Below are 15,789 nucleotides of genomic sequence, written 5' to 3'. Positions count from 1 at the left end.
CTAAGCTAGGCACAGAAAGACAAATTCTGCATAATCTCACTAATATACGGAATGTAAAAAAGTTGGCTTCATAGAACTAGAGAGTAGAATGGTGATTACCTGAGGCTGAGGTTGTTGGGGTGGTGGTGGGGAGGATGTTGGTTAAAGGATACAAAATTTGTTATATAGGAGGAATAAGTTCAAGAGATCTATTGTATAACATGGTGACTATAGTTAAAAATTTATTGTATTCTTGAAAAATTCTAAGATAATTGATGTAAAGTGTTCTCATAACAAAAATGATAACTATGTGAGATAATGCATATCTTAGCTAGATATAGTCATTCTATAATATATATATATTTCAAAACAATATTTTGTACATGGTAAATACATACAATTTTATGTCAATTAAAAATGTAAAAAGATTTACATACCACCATTAAATTTCTACTCTGAATTTGACTATATTCTTAAGTTTGCAGTGAGTTCTATAATTTCCTATGGGTTTATATTGTTAGTTGGAGTTCTTTCACTTCAGCTTGAAGAATTACCTTTAGTATTGTAAGACAGGTATAGTGCTTATGAATTCCCACAGCTTTTGTTTGGGAAAATCCTTTATCTCTTCATTTCTGAAGGATAGCCTTGTTGGGTGATATGGTTTGGCTCTGTGTCCTCACCCAAATCTCATCTCAAATTGTAATCCTCATATGTCAAGGGAGGTAACTGGTGGGAGGTGATTGGATCTTGGGGATGCTTTGCCCCATGTTATTCTCTTGATAGTGAGTGAGTTCTCACAAAAGCTGATGGCTTTAAAAGTGTTTGGCAGTTCTTCCTTCATTCTCTCTTTTTCCTGCCACCTTGCGAAGACGTGTGTTGCTACCTCCTCACCTCCCATTGTGATTGTAAGTTTTCTGAAGCCTCCCCAGCTATGTGAAACTGTGAATCAGTTAAACCCCTTTTGTTTATAAATTGTCTAGTCTCATGGAGTATCTTTATAGCAGTGTGAAAATGGACTAATACACTGAGTGTACATTAGCATTTTGTTGTTGTGTTGTTCAGCTCTTTAAATATATCATCCCACCCTCTCCTTGCCTGCAGAGTTTGTGCTGAGAAACCTGTGTTGCTTTTATCTTTCTCCTTCCAAAATTAATTGTTTTTGTTTTTGACTTTTGAGAGTTTAATCATAATGTTTTGGTAAAGATCTCTATATTTCATCTATTAGGAGTCTTTGGTCTCGTTCATCTGCTTACTCATTTTCCACTCACATTTGACAAGTTTTCTGTCATCATTTCTTTAAATAAACTTTCTTTCCTCTTTTCCTCTTGTACTTCTGGAAATCTCATAATTCATATATTGTTTCACTTGATGTTGTCCATAAGTCTCTTAAGATTTCTTCATTATTTATCATTTTCTTTTTCTTTTTTTTTCCTCTGGCAGGGCAATTTCAAATGACCTGTCTTCGTATACATCTACTGTTTTTTCTACTCGATCAAATATGCTGTTAAAATTCTCTATGACATTTTTCATTTCTGTTATTACTTAGTCCTTTTTTATGGTTTCAATCTCTGTTGAACTTCTAATTTTATTTGTGTAATGTCTTCCCAATTTAGTTTAATTGTTCTTCTATGTTCTCTTGGTGCTTATTGAGATTCTCTATATCATTTAAAAAAATTCTTTGTCAGGCAGTTCCTAAATCTCTATTTGTTTAAGGTTGGTTACACGTGCTTTTGTTTTTTAAGGTTGTACCCTGATTGTTTATGATCATTGTGGGATTCCATTTTGTTGATGCATTTGAAGAAGTAGGCACCTATTTCAGTCTTCATGGACTGATTTCTGCAGGGAAAGCCTTTTACTAGTCAGACCATACAGAGATTCTGGGTGGATCATCTGAAAAGGTTCATGAGCAAGCTTAATGCGTGAGTCCTTAGCTTGACTGGCTTGTTGCCTTGGGCAGCAGGTGGGCAGACCTGGCACCAGGGTCCGCAAGGGTTGTCTGGGAACTTGAGTTCATTAAGGCTAGTCTGGGACTTGGGTCCACTGGGGTGGGCCTGGATCCTAGGTTTATGGGGACAGACCTGGTACTGGGGTCCACTGGAGTGGGCCTGTCAACTGGGTTCCTGGTATTGAGGCTGGAGCCTGTGTCGATGCAGATGGGCCTGGAGCCTATTTCTAAGTCTAAAACCTGCATCCATGGAGGCTGGCCTGGTACTGAGTAGTTCTTGCACTTGAGTTTGCACAGGTTTCAGAAATGCTCCTGTAGACTCCAAACTAGGACCAGTCTGGTTCTTGGGAAGGCATTTATCCCAGGTCTGTGTGCCTGGGTCTGTGGTTTCTTGCCTAGAGGCCAGGTTGTGGGGGTTCTGATCTGAGGCTGAGGCCATGGAGAACCTACCTAAAGCTGTGGTGGGGCCAGGAACCATAGGTATTGAAGGACCTGTCTGGTGCTGGAGTCTACTGGGGTAGGTCTGGACCTGAGTCTTTTGGATTGTGGGGCCATTGGAAGCCTGCTTGGAACCTGGCATTGGACTGGAACCTAAGTTTGTGGGAACTACCCTTGGGGATACTGGGGCTCACCTGACTCTGGGGCAGGCCTGAATATTAGGGCCACAGCTACCATTCTGGAGCCTGAGGTTGTAGGGGCTGGTCTGGCTGTGAAAGTGGCCTAAAGGCTTGGTCTGTAAATGCCAGCCTGGAGTCTGATATTTGGGGGCTGGACTGGCACCAGATTTCAATGAACTGAGCCTGATACTGGGACTGAGGAAAAGTCAGGTGCTCATTTTACTCTCCTTCCCCTACTCAAAGTGTATCTTTCTTCATATGTGGTCTTTTGAGATAGACTCTTTTCACTTACTAATATGCATTTACCTTTCCTCTATGTCTTTTCACGGTTTGATAGCTCATTTCTTTTTAGCTCTGAAGTATATTCTGTTATTTGGATGTACAAAAGTTTATTTGTCATTCACTCACTGAAGGACATTTTGGTTGCTTCCATGTTTTATCAATTATGAGTACAGCTACTATAAACATTCACGTGCAAGTTTTTGTGTGGATGTAAGTCTTCAGCTCCTTTGGGTAAATGTCAAGGAGCAGATTACTGGATTGTACAGTACATTTATACTTAGTTTTGTAAGAAACTGCCAAACTATCCTCTAGAGTGGCTGTGCCATTTTGCATTCCCAGCAGCAATAAATGAGAATTCCTATTGCTCCTTGTTATTTGGTGTTGTCCATGTTTTGGATTTTGGCCATTCTAATAGGTGTGTAGTGGTATTTCATTGTTGTTTTAATTTGTTATTCCCTTACGACATAAGATATTGAACATCTTTTCATATGCTGATTTTCCATCTGTACATATTCTTTGGTAAGGTGTTAAGATACTTTGTTCATTTTTAAATTGGGCTTTTTGTGTACTTACTGTTGTTTTACAAACTTAATTTTAAAATTTAAATAAAGGATATTTATATAAAAAACTTAAAATTTCTAAATACTTTTATTCTAAAATGAGAGGTTTTTACATTGTCATTAGAATTCATATGAATAATTTTATATATTCATACATTTACTGAAATATAAGAATGATCAAACTCAATGATTAATGGGAATGATTGTTTATTAACTATACAGATGAAAATGGGAATTTTGAATTCATGGAAGGGCAAAGAAGAAACACAGTCTTGATTAGCAGAATTATCTTCGTATCTCTATGCAAGGTTAAAAAATAATATGTTTTAAATATGTCCCAGAGATTCTGGTATGTTGTATCTTTGTTGTCATTGGTTTCAAAGAACATCTCTATTTCTGCCTTCATTTCGTTATGTACCCAGTAGTCATTCAGGAGCAGGTTGTTCAGTTTCCATGTAGTTGAGCGGTTTTGATTGAGTTTCTTAGTCCTGAGTTCTAGTTTGATTGCACTGTGGTCTGAGAGACAGTTTGTTATAATTTCTGTTCATGTACATTTGCTGAGGAGTGCTTTACTTCCAACTATGTGGTCAATTTTGGAATAAGTGTGATGTGGTGCTGAGAAGAATGTATATTCTGTTGATTTGGGGTGGAGAGTTCTATAGATGTCTATTAGGTCTGCTTGCTGCAGAGATGAGTTCAATTCCTGGATATCCTTGTTAACTTTCTGTCTCGTTGATCTGTCTAATGTTGACAGTGGAGTGTTGAAGTCTCCCATTATTATTGTATGGGAGTCTAAGTCTCTTTGTAAGTCTCTAAGGACTTGCTTTATGAATCTGGGTGCTCCTGTATTGGGTGCATATATATTTAGGATAGTTAGCTCTTCCTGTTGAATTGATCCCTTTACCATTATGTACTGGCCTTCTTTGTCTCTTTTGATCTTTGATGGTTTAAAGTCTGTTTTATCAGAGACTAGTATTGCAACCCCTGCTTTTTTTTGTTCTCCATTTGCTTGGTAAATCTTCCTCCATCCCTTTATTTTGAGACTATGTATGTCTCTGCATGTGAGATGGGTCTCCTGAATACAGCAGACTGATGGGTCTTGGCTCTTTATCCAGTTTACCAGTCTGTGTCTTTTAATTGGAGCATTTAGTCCATTTACATTTAAGGTTAATATTGTTATGTGTGAACTTGATCCTGCTATTATGATATTAACTGGTTATTTTGCTCGTTAGTTGATGCAGTTTCTTCCTAGCCTCAATGGTCTTTACATTTTGGCATGTTTTTACAATGGCTGGTACCGGTTGTTCCTTTCCGTGGTTAGTGCTTCCTTCAGGGTCTCTTGTAAGGCAGGCCTAGTGGTGACAAAATCTCTAAGCATTTGCTTATCTGTAAAGGATTTTATTTCTCCTTCACTTATGAAACTTAGTTTGGCTGGATATGAATTTCTGGGTTGAAAATTCTTTTCTTTAAGAATGTTGAATATTGGCCCCCACTCTCTTCTGGCTTGTAGAGTTTCTGCCAAGAGATCTGCTGTTAGTCTGATGGGCTTCCCTTTGTGGGTAACCCGACCTTTCTCTCTGGCTGCCCTTAAGATTTTTTCCTTCATTTCAACTTTGGTGAATCTGGCAATTATGTGTCTTGGAGTTGCTCTTCTCAAGGAGTATCTTTGTGGCGTTCTCTGTATTTCCTGGATTTGAATGTTGGCCTGCCCTACTAGGTTGGGGAAGTTCTCCTGGATGATATCCTGAAGAGTGTTTTCCAACTTGGTTCCATTTTCCCCCTCACTTTCAGGCACCCCAATCAGACGTAGATTTGGTCTTTTTACATAATCCCATACTTCTTGCAGGCTTTGTTCATTTCTTTTTCTTCTTTTTTCTTTTGGTTTCTCTTCTCGCTTCATTTCATTCATTTGATCCTCAATCGCTGATACTCTTTCTTCCAGTTGATCGAGTCGGTTACTGAAGCTTGTGCATTTGTAACGTATTTCTCGTGTCATGGTTTTCATCTCTTTCATTTCATTTATGACCTTCTCTGCATTAATTACTCTAGCCATCAATTTTTCCACTTTTTTTTCAAGATTTTTAGTTTCTTTGCGCTGGGTACATAATTCCTCCTTTAGCTCTGAGAAGTTGGATGGACTGAAGCCTTCTTCTCTCATCTCGTCAAAGTCATTCTCCATCAGGCTTTGATCCGTTGCTGGTGATGAGCTGCGCTCCTTTGCCGGGGGAGATGCACTCTTATTTTTTGAATTTCCAGCTTTTCTGCCCTGCTTTTTCCCCATCTTTGTGGTTTTATCTGCCTCTGGTCTTTGATGATGACGGTGACGTACTGATGGGGTTTTGGTGTAGGTGTCCTTCCTGCTTGATAGTTTTCCTTCTAACAGTCAGGACCCTCAGCTGTAGGTCTGTTGGAGATTGCTTGAGGTCCACTCCAGACCCTGTTTGCCTGTGTGTCAGCAGCAGAGGCTGCAGAAGATAGAATATTGCTGAACAGCGAGTGTACCTGTCTGATTCTTGCTTTGGAGGCTTCCTCTCAGGGGTGTACTCCACCCTGTGAGGTGTGGGGTGTCAGACTGCCCCTAGTGGGGGATGTCTCCCAGTTAGGCTACTCAGGGGTCAGGGACCCACTTGAGCAGGCAGTCTGTCCCTTCTCAGATCTCAACCTCCGTGTTGGGAGATCCACTGCTCTCTTCAAAGCTGTCAGACAGAGTTGTTTGCGTCTGCAGAGGTTTCTGGTGCTTTTGTTGTTGTTTACTGTGCCCTGTCCCCAGAGGTGGAGCCTACAGAGACAGGCAGGTTTCCTTGAGCTGCTGTGAGCTCCACCCAGTTCGAGCTTCCCAGAGGCTTCGTTTACCTACTTAAGCATCAGCAATGGCGGGCGCCCCTCCCCCAGCCTCGCTGCTGCCTTGCTGTGAGATCACAGACTGCTGTGCTAGCAATGAGGGAGGCTCCGTGGGCGTGGGACCCTCCCGGCCAGGTGTGGGATATAATCTCCTGGTGTGCCTGTTTGCTTAAAGCGTAGTATTGGGGTGGGAGTTACCCGATTTTCCAGGTGTTGTGTGTCTCAGTTCCCCTGGCTAGGAAAACGGATTCCCTTTCCCCTTGCGCTTCCCAGGTGAGGTGATGCCTCACCCTGCTTCAGCTCTCGCTGGTTGGGCTGCAGCAGCTGACCAGCACTGATTGTTCCGGCACTCCCTAGTGAGATGAACCCAGTACCTCAGTTTAAAATGCAGAAATCACCGGTCTTCTGTGTCGCTCGTGCTGGGAGTTGGAGACTAGAGCTGTTCCTATTCGGTCATCTTGCTCCGCCCCCCATAGAGTTTATTTTCTATAGAAAGGTTAAATAAATTTTTCTCTTAAATTGATCCCTTGAAAATATGTATTTCATATGCATATGTATGTATATGCACATAGTTTTATTACAAACACTTTTCAATTGGATCTATACTTTTATAATAAACAATATTTATAGGTATACCACATACCTTTAAAAACTAACAAATTTAATAATTAAAATAAATTTATAAGCTAAATTTCTCCGTTTTTATTGATGATTTAAAAAAATAAAGTAAGGCATTTGCCTGATCAGAGGCAGAGCAGAGATTTAAATAACTCCAAATGCTCTTTCATAGCAGCTTATTACCTTTCAATGTGCCTATATCTGTTTCACATTGTCATTCTCTTTTCTAAAATAAATATATAAATAAGTAAAGAAAAATAAAAGATTTGTCTTTGAATATTTATATCTGTAGAGGTGAAATGTACCATAGAGGTCACCTAAGGTTCCCTACATTTTTTTTCATTTTTCTGCCATTCATGTTGTGCTTGAGATTTTCCGCATAGCATGTGCATAACCACGTTCTTCCTTCTCAGTGAATTCCCACTGTTTATTTATCATCATATCATCCCAAGATCACTGACCCCTACCATATTCTGTATTCTTTTACCAATTGATTGTTGATATGCCTCCTTGGAAGAAAATCAGCTCCTGTGTCTTATATTTAAAGGCAATTATTATTATTGTTCCTTTATTTTTCTTTACTTCAAGGTAAATATTAGTATATAAGAGTTCATCTTTCTTTATAAATGACTTTCAAACCCCTCACTTTCTCTCCAGACCCTTATTTGTCAAAATTTCTTTTAGGACTTGGTACCCATAACAAATGCAGTAGTAAAACTGGTGTTTCATATTTGTCCCTGATAATGACGTCATATTTCAAATATTTTGAATTTTTTTCTATTAACAAGACAAAAACTATGTTAGAAGCCATATCATAAACTCATCTTGAATTTTAGGTCAGGTAGAACCTCTAAAATCTTCACACTAACTATAAATGTTCAATTCTTATTCAACCTGTAGTAATCACTCAGATCTATTTTTATATAAAGATAGAAGTTTTTATTTACTCTCATTTACTTTTATCTTGTAATTTTTATCGACATTTATATCAGAACAGGTATGTGATAGCAAAAAGAAATTTTACTCAGCACTATGATTTAGAGCACAAGCTTAAGATTTGTCTTATATATATACATGTAGTTATAATAATGACTACTATTTGTTGGGTATCAGATGTTTTATCAGGTTTTTTATATTCATTATATCCTCACTAATTCTTTTTACTGATACATAACAGTTGCATATATTTTGGGGGTACATGTGATATTTTGATACATGCTTAAAATATGTAATAATCAAATAAGGGTAATTGGGACATTCATTACTTCAGACACTGAGATATACTCAATACTCTCTAATCCTAGATCTTGTGCCTTCTATCTATATTTTTACAATCATTTACCAACCTATCTTCATCCTCATTATGAATTTTTAAAATAAAAACCTTGATATTATTTTTATTTTGTAGATACGAAAACTGAAACTCAGAATTTAATTGACTTAATCAGTTTTTAATGTGTGTGGACTCCACTTTAAAAGAACTCATAAAAGTGCCTTCATGTACCAATTATGTCAATAATGCAGTATTTTAGGCATTAGCTAAATTATCCAATAATCAGTATAATATGAGCTTTAGAAGACAAATTGTTTTTGTTTTGGAGGATGCTTAGAATAATCAAAGAAACACTGGTGTTGCTTGTCTAAATTTCTGAATTGTGTACCTTAATGCCTATTTCCTACATCAATCTTAATTCACTTTTCCTCAGGTATACACTGAGACCACTTAGAGAATGCAGAGTGGTTATCTTTGAGAATTACACTGGGAAAGAATCATGTTCTTTCATCTAGTGTAATCTATATTTCAAGAACTGGAGCATCATAAAAAAGGGTTTTTAATCAAGTGGTTCTTGTCACGTCTACTGAAGGTCTGGTCAACAGCACAGTTAATGTCAAATGACTGAGAGTGTAACCCAAATCACACTACAGCTGCTGTGTCCTCCAAGTGGAACTGGCAAACTGCACACCTCCTAGGAGAAGCATATCATGTATTCTTGCTCAGTGAGAACTGATTTCCCTGCCTCACGTGAAACACACTTTCCACAAAGACCAAGGCAAATATCCCATACTCAATTAAAAATGGTAAGACTAACATTTTATAGAATTGTCCTTAGTTGAATAATACATTTACATCCTCAAAGCATAGTCTCCATCTGAAATTTAATTATAAAAGGCAACATACTGAAAAGCAAATGAATTACTTTCTAACAAGATTTTGAGGATATATAGTTATTTTTAACATTTTGAAAAGTTGGAAGAAGAGGAGAATAAGGAGGGGAAGCACTAGAAGAGTAACCTTGTTTGTTTTCTTTATACCATTTTATGAGAAAGAGAAATTACCTTTGATTTCATAACATAGTCATAAAAGAAAACTAAAATAGAGGTGCACTTGTCAGTCGTTTTACTTCTGGGCACTAAAATTAGTATGACTATTTTGTTTGAATATCACCAGTATGAATGCAATTGATTTCCAGTACTACTTATTGTAATAAAAAGTGTGTCAGACTCAATCTCTCTGAGCAACAAGAACATAAGGATCAACATTTCTTATTTTTTGTTCATTGTTTTAATGATTCAACTTGAATTTTGAATAAACTTTAAAAATTCTCTAGTACTTACTTTTTCTTTTAAAAGAAAAAGAGTTAGTTTCAGAGATTATTTTATTAGACACCTGGTCTGGGTAGTATAAACCTACAAAGAGAGAGAATACTTCTTAAAATAACAGTTCTCTTAACCCTCTGTAGCACTCATAATTTTATTACCAAAACATCTTCCTTTTCTTCAAGGTTATTTATCTAGTGATAGTTATGTTTTGGTTGTCTGTTACTGCATAGATAAATCACAATGATTATGGGATGAAATGGGATCAGGCAGAGAAAGTTTATTTCTTTTCAAGATGGTATCAGCAGGGGCCACTCTACTGGGAACTGAAGGATCCACTTCTAAGTTGATTTACTCACATGGGGTGCAATTTGGTGCTGTCTATTGTTCACAAACTCCTCTGGTTGAGAGCAGGGGCTGCTTGATTCCTTTCCACATGGGCCTCACTATATGGGCACCTCCACAGGCTGCATCCTCATGGATTGATGTCTGGGTTCAAGGAGCAAGTACTCCAAGCAACAGAAGAGGCAGCTGCCAGTTTCTTAAGGCTTTGGCCCCAAAACTAGCAAAACATCAATTCCACTATATTCTATTGCTCAAATAGTCACAGAAATAAAATTTAATGGGACGCTATATGGGCCCCATTTTTTGATGGGAGGAGTGTCAGAGAATTTCTAGGTCAGATTTTAAAATGACCAAAATGTATTTGCATTTCTTCCATATGCATGATGTACTTACTTCCTCCCAAGACATCCCCAAAGTCTCATGTTGCTAAAGCAACAAGTTAAGGCTTGAGGTACAGAGTTTCATCATCTCAATATTAAGGCAGGTACAGATGAGAACACTTGAGTTCATTTCTTTGGGTGCAGCTCCTCAAGGCCCCTTCTTGATTCGAAGATGTGTGAACTACAGAGACAAATTATCTGCACCCTCTACGCCCATATGCAGCATACAATGCTACGACAATATTGTATAACTTCAATAGGCATTCTAATTTAAAACGTGGAAAACAAAAAGCACACATGAGTCACTGGTCTGTAGTAATTCTGAAATCCAACTAATCCTAATCCTAATTCTTGTTGAAGTCTAGTACTACTTCCTGAAAATTATTCCCCACATCTTGGCTCTCTCCTCTGGAGTCTTGGTTTCATCCTGTTATTATTCTATTTTTCTTTTTCTATAAAATGTAGCCTGCATTTGAAGCTGAGTATTGTTTAAGGAAGAGATATGTCCTTAGGATACTTAGAAATTCAAATAAGCGCCATTGTTTAATTGAGAGGTATACTCAAAGATGCTATCTGACTGAAAGTCTCCATGAGGCATCATTTTAGTTCTTTCTGCGGTTTTAGGAAAGCATTTTATTGTCTCACCATGGATTTTATCTTTGGCTTGAGACACTTTCTTACTTTGAGAACATTCTGTCATCTGAAGAGTCTTTGAATGTGAAGAGTTTTATTTTTGAGCCTAGTGATTCCTGTCTTCTTTGTATTTAACAAGATATTATCGAGCTTAACTCTCTTCTCCCACATTTTATCATAGACAGCAGGTAGAATTCAGGAGGCAGTTGCAATATTCTTCTTGGTAATCTTTTCATAAGTATGTAAATTTCCTGTACTGCACATTACTGCAGGTGGCAGTTTTGCTAAATTTCTGCCACTACACAACAAGGATCTATTTTCTTCTAGTTTAGATATTTCCCTGATTTTCTTTAAGTCATCAATGACAACCTCCTTATGGTACTTTAGACCTCAATTGAAATTCTGTTCACAGCCTCTAGGCTTCTTTTAGTAACCCTTATCAAAGCTTTTCTAATATGCACTCACCCTGAAGTTCAAATTCTCTCTATCTGACATATATTTTAGATTTTTGTTAAAGAACCCCTGCAGATACAACAAGAACCACATACAGATACAAATAGGTATCTTTTGATTATTACTGCTTAAAACAAACAAACAAATAAGCAACAAACAACAAAACCTCCTAAAACTTTAGTGGCTTAAAACAATCACAATGGTATATTTAGTGCATGTATCTGTGCTTGTGCAGAGTTTGTCTTGAAAAGCTTGTATCTGCTCCAGGAGTTATCCTCTGGGCAAGTTTGATGGAGAACTGAAGAACTCAGATGGTTAACTCGTGTGTTGATGGCGATTGTTTGGCTGGAAGCTCAGCAAGGGCTGATGGCTGAGGATTCCATGTGGACATTTTTATGTGGGCTTCTCTGTGGGGGGCTTGGGCTTCCTTATAACATGGCGACTTGGTTTTAGAAGTTAGTGTCTCAAGAGTCAGCAAGTAAAACCTCCTAATTTCTTAATGCCCTGGACTTGAAACTTGGCATTGTGTCACTTCTGCTGGACTCTGTTGATCAAGTAGTGACAGAGTGAGGAGTGCCAAATAATTTTGGACCATATTTAAAAACTACTACATTCATAAAGAAATAAAACTGAAGACAAATAGATGAATAGAAAAAAAAATTTATGTGTGTCTTAGTTGGCTTACTTCTATCTGAGCCATTCTTGGGTAAATGTGGTGAAGAGAAGAAGAAAGTGAAAAAAGGTTTCACCTACATGAAATGAGGAAATATAAAATAGGCACATTTTTAATATTTCTATTAATGCTTCTTATAGTTCATGTTGCTGTTTAGAACTCTGGCAATAAAGCTCATTATACCTTGAAATAGAATTGTTCAAGCATTAATTCATCATTGGCTACTGTAGGCTTATAAGTCAGTGCAGTCTAGATAGTTCTTATTCTTGACACAGTTTTATGAAGAGATTTAAAAATATCTACTCATAAAAATACACTTAAACCATTAATAACTTCATTAATCACAAAGGCATTATGAATGCAAGAGTAATATCTTTGCTGTACACTTACTTCAGTTTCCTTGAGAATTTATTTTCTCAATTGTACAATTGTACTACTTTTTGTTATGTGTTCAAAATAATTTAGTGTTTAATTATAGTGTTCAAAAATAATTCTGACATTGCTAAATGTCAACTGGGGTCATGTGTATTGATACATCTTAACTTTGATATATCTTAACTATAGTCATAGGACTTTGAGAATTTTTATAGTTTCCCATAACCTGACTGAAATATTGATTAAATGGGCCATCTATTGTGTTACGGCATCAGGTATTTCTAGCCAAAACTCATCCAAAACTAAAACAATGCAAATTAAATCAATAACTGCTATAATTGCCATTGCAGCTAAATTGCATATTGAAAGATATAAAATGACATGGTTTTCCAGTCAACTTGCATTGTGAGCTCCTGTAATTTCAGATTTTTGCAGGTATTTACTGGGATTTTTGTCCTCAGGCTTAATGTTATTAATACTTTCAGTTGGTTCATTTGTAGTTGCTTAGGCCACAGATAATAGAAGAAGAAGTTTTTTCTGCCTTTTCCTCCTCTTCAATCTGCTCATTGACTAATTAGAAGGAATAATGTAATTTACGTTTAGCTGAATTTTCCTAGAACTAGGATTTAAATGAGTTGTGGTGTCATAAATAATCCTAAAATTTATATGAAACCACAGAAGACCCAGAATAGCCAAAGCAATCCTGAGCAAAAAGAACAAAGCTGGTGGTATCATATCACTTGACTTCAAATTACACTACAAAGGTATAGTAATCAAAACAGCATGGTGCTGACATAAAAACAGACACATAGACCAATAGAACAAAATAGACAACCCAGAAATAAATTTAACCAACTTATTTTCAACAAAGGGGCCAAGACCAAGAACATATACTGGGGAAAGGACAGTCTCTTCAATAAATGGTGCTGGGAAAATTGGATATCTATATGCAGAAGAATGAAACTAGACCCCTATCTTTCACCATAAAGAAAAATTGAATCAAACTGGATTAAAGACTTAAATGAGAGACCTTAAACTATGGAGCCACCAGAAGAAAACATAGGAGAAACACTATAGGATATTGGACTGGGCAAAAATTGCTTGAATGAGACCACAAAAGCACAGGCAACCAAAGCAAAAATGAACAAATGAGATCACATAAGCTAAAAAGCTTCTCCACAGGGAAGAAAACAATCAACAAAGTGAAGAGACAACCTACAGAATGGGAGAAAATATTTGCATACTACCCATACGATAAGGGATTAATAACCAGAATATATAATGAGCTCAAAAAACTCAAAAGCAAAAAATAATAATAATGATAAAATTAAAATTATCAAGATTGAAATAGACATTTCTGAAAAGAAGACATACAAATGGCCAACAGGTATATGAAAAAACGCTAAAAACCAGTAAACATCAGAGAAATACAAATCAAATCTATAGTGAGATATTATCTAACCTCAGTTAGATAATGGCTTTTATCCAGAACACAGGCAATAACGAATGCTGGCAAGCATGTGGAGAAAGGGGAATCCTCATACGCTGCTGGTGGGACTGTAAATTAGTAAAGTCACTGTGGAGAACAGTATGGAAGTTTCTCAGAAAACTGAAAATCGAACTACCAGCAATGATTCAGCAATCTCACTGCTGGGTATATATCCAAAAGAAAGGAAATCAGTATATCAAGGAGATATCTGCATTCCCATATTCATTGCAGCACTATTCACAATTGTCAAGATCTGGAATCAGCCTAAGTGTCCATCAACAGAAAATGCATGAAGAAAATGTGATACATATACACAATGGAATATTACTCTGATATAGAAAAGAATGAAACCCTGTCATTTGCAACAACTGGAGGACATTATGTCAAGAGAAATAAGCCAGGCACAGAAAAAAAAAATCTACATATTCTCACTCATATGTGGGAGGTAAAAATAAACTCATGAAGATAGAGAGCTATGGTTAACAAAGACTGGGAAGGGTTCTAGGGATGGGGAGGGAAAGAGTGGGTTGTTGATGGGTACAAAAATACAGTTAGGTAGAAAGAATAACATCTAGTGTTCAGTAGCACAATTGGGTGTCTATAACTAAAGATAATTTATTGTATATTTCAAAATAACTAAAAGAGTGAATTAGAATGTTCCTAACACAAATAAATGAATGCTTCCGTGTGGTGGATATTCTTGTTACTCTGATTTGGTCATTATACATTTTGTGCTTTTATCAAAATATCACATGTACCATATAAATACGTACAACTCTATAATAATTAAAAAATTAAAAACCTTTAAAGGTAACAAAAATACCAAAAAATGGAAAAAATTTTAAAAAAGGATTTATGGTGTGTTTTAGGTCACCACATGAATAAACTTTAACTTTGATAGACACAATTTTGACCTTAGAGTGCCAATAATTATGGTGCTAGGCCATCACATAAGCAAAATTTAAATTTAGGAGACACAATTTTAACCTTAGAAGGCCAAATTTATGTGTTGTTATATTGAAGGCAATGATGAGTACTATAAACATAAAACGTTAATAGTATTCTTTCTCTTCAGGATTGTAGTTTGAAGAAATCACAAGGCGTCTTTTAAGCTGGTTATTTTCCATCCTTTCTGTATTGGGAGAAAATTATTGAATATTGAATTTATTTACCACTATACAGAATAATAACATTATACAAAATTCAAAACAATTATAAATGAGGCAGGGATGATTTCAAGAAAACAGCTTAAAAAGTAGGTCGAACTGTGTGTTTTCATCTAACAGCTTACAACATACCTGCATGGCTGTTAATAGATGCCAATATGCATTCTTGATCAATAAAAATGATCAAAAATGATCACTTTCTTGACTTGCTTACCTTCAGCGCTCTGACGATGCTTTACTAGAATTGTACTACACTGAGTTTATCTTAAAAGGTAAGTAGTCAGCTGGGTGCAGTGGCTCACACCTGTAATCCCAGCACTTTGAGAGGCCAAGGTGGGTGGATCACCTGAGGTCAGGAGTTCAAGACCAACCTGGCTAACATGGTGAAACCCCATTTCTACTAAAAATACAAAAGTTAGCTGGGTGTGGCGGCATGCGCCTGTAATTCCAGCTACCCAGGAGGCTGAGGCAGAAGAATCACTGGAACCCAGGAGGCAGCGGCTGCAGTGAGCTGAGATCGCACTACTGCACTCCAGCCTGGGTGACAGAGCAAGACTCCATCTCAAAAATGAAAAAAAGGTTAGTAGTCAAAGTTTTTGTCTATAATCAAAAACGTGTTCTTTTTGGTATTAACTGAACTCATGCTTTGTTTCTTTCTTTAACTTAATGATTTTTCTGAAGGAAATCACTGTAACAACTTGTGTCTTCAGTAATGGTTAAAAAATAGTGCATGTTGGTTAAAATATGCCTACATACCTCTGAATTGTTCAGAGCAACCCACAGCAACGTGACACACTGGCTGAAGAATCACTGCCTGGAAAATATCTCAACAAAT

The sequence above is a fragment of the Macaca fascicularis genome, chromosome 4 (genome assembly GCF_037993035.2).
Source record: "Macaca fascicularis isolate 582-1 chromosome 4, T2T-MFA8v1.1".
Taxonomy (NCBI): Eukaryota; Metazoa; Chordata; class Mammalia; order Primates; family Cercopithecidae; genus Macaca; species Macaca fascicularis.
This window is presented reverse-complemented; position numbering follows the sequence as displayed.